Here is a 1,764-nt window from a genome sequence, read left to right as displayed (position 1 = left end):
GCTTCTGCAGCAGGTCCAGCAAAGGGCTGCAAAGATGATTAAGGGAGAAGAGCACCTCTCTTTAAATACAATGGATCCAAACTGAAAGACAGTAGGTTTAGATTAGATATTAGGAACAAATGATCCCCCTTTACTAAGGGTGATAAGGCACTGGAACAGGTTGCCTGGAGAAGCTGTGGATGCCCCATCCCTGAAAGTGTTCCAGGCCAAGCTGGACGGGGCTTTGAGCAACTTGGTCCAGTGGAAGGTGTCCCTGCCCACTGCATGGGGACTGGAACTAGATGATCTTTAAGGTCCCTTCCAACCCCAATCGTTGTATAGTTCTAGCCAAAGACTTGTGTAGGGAAATACGTACAACACACAGAGGTTCTGCTGGAATGTAGCTTTTACTTCACTGTGGTGGTAGATTCAGGAGATCATTGCCTCTGTGGTGGTGGTTAGCAAATTTTCTTAAGTAAACCATTGAAGAAAATGTATTTGGAAAGAAGATGATGGATAAGAAACCACCTCCTGTTTTTGGCGATTTGTTTGGACCACTAAAGCAAAAATCACACTGCAATTAATAAAAAGTGATGGTTTGTCCGTGATGGATGTGAGCACTCCAGTGTCAAGTGAACAGCATGAATGAGCACCTTTAAATGCTATCCCTACCCTTTCCGGGTTTTTTTGACTGTGCAGCTGTCAACACCTGCTCCCACCTTGCTCTCCTAGGAGCTCTGTGGAGTCCACGTGTCCATCAGCACAGCCACACGAGGATGCGATGCCATGTTTCTACCAGAAAGGAAGTTGCAGCCAGGTGGGGTTCGGCTTCTCCCAGGCAACTAGTGACAGGATGAGACAACCTAGTCTTAAGCTGTGCCAGGGGAAGTTTAGGTTAGACATTAGGAATTTCTTCACGGAAAGGGTGACTAAACATTGGAATGGGCTGCCCAGGGAGGTGGTGTAGTCACCGCCCGTGGAGGTATTCAGGGAAGGAGTGGATTTGGCACTCAGTGCCGTGATGCAGTTGACAGTGCTGCTGTCATACGTTGCACTCGATGACCTGAGAGGTCTTTTCCAACCCGATTCTATTTGAGGGTTGCCTCTTCCCAACAGACCCGTGCCGTGGCAGGAGCAGGAGCCCGTAAGCGTGCTGGCTGGCTGATGGATGAGACGTGCTTTTCGGCAAGGGAGGGAAGCGGGAAGCGCTGCCTTCGTCCGCCGGGACAGCTCGCCCGGGGGGGAGCGTGAGAAGCCGGGAGCGCCGCGCTGGCCGACCCGCGGGCAGCAGCGCCAGGCTGCGGGAGCCGCCGCCGGGCGTTTGGGCCGCTCGCAGTTCCCTGTGTCTGTCCCGAGCGCGTCTCCATGCTCCAGCTGCTCTCGAGAAGGAAATTCCAGCCCTACTTACAGCGCATATCGCCAGCGGCACCCGAAGAAAGGATTTATCCTGAGGAGCGGGGATCGTGACCAGCTCCCTTCGATAGCTCAGCTGGTAGAGCGGAGGACTGTAGAGGCGCGGCCCGCGGGAATCCTTAGGTCGCTGGTTCGATTCCGGCTCGAAGGAGACGCTCGGTTTTGCCGCGCGGGGGCGGCCCCGCCGTTACGTTCTCTCTCTTTTGCCGTCGGGAGCCGCCGCCGTTGCCGCGGGCGCGGGGCCGGCTCGCGGGCGCTCGCGGCGGGGCGTTGCGGGGCCGCCCCGCTCCCCCCGCCCCGGCCCCGTCACACCGCCCGCCCGCCGGCGCGAGGCCCCGCCCCCTCCCGCCCGGCGCGCGGAGCCGCGTGCGG

At 57.2% G+C, this 1,764-nt stretch overlaps 1 non-coding gene across 1 annotated transcript; it reads left to right on the top strand.

Moving 5' to 3' along the window:
• Window positions 1-1,453: 1,453 nt before the first annotated feature.
• On the top strand, window positions 1,454-1,543 carry TRNAY-GUA (transfer RNA tyrosine (anticodon GUA)). The gene is given in 2 exon segments: window positions 1,454-1,490; window positions 1,508-1,543. It is a non-coding gene; the product is annotated as a tRNA-Tyr (tRNA).
• Window positions 1,544-1,764: the final 221 nt, after the last annotated feature.

This window comes from Passer domesticus, chromosome 1 (assembly GCF_036417665.1).
Source record: "Passer domesticus isolate bPasDom1 chromosome 1, bPasDom1.hap1, whole genome shotgun sequence".
In the NCBI taxonomy this organism is placed as follows: domain Eukaryota; kingdom Metazoa; phylum Chordata; class Aves; order Passeriformes; family Passeridae; genus Passer; species Passer domesticus.
This window is presented reverse-complemented; position numbering and strand designations above follow the sequence as displayed.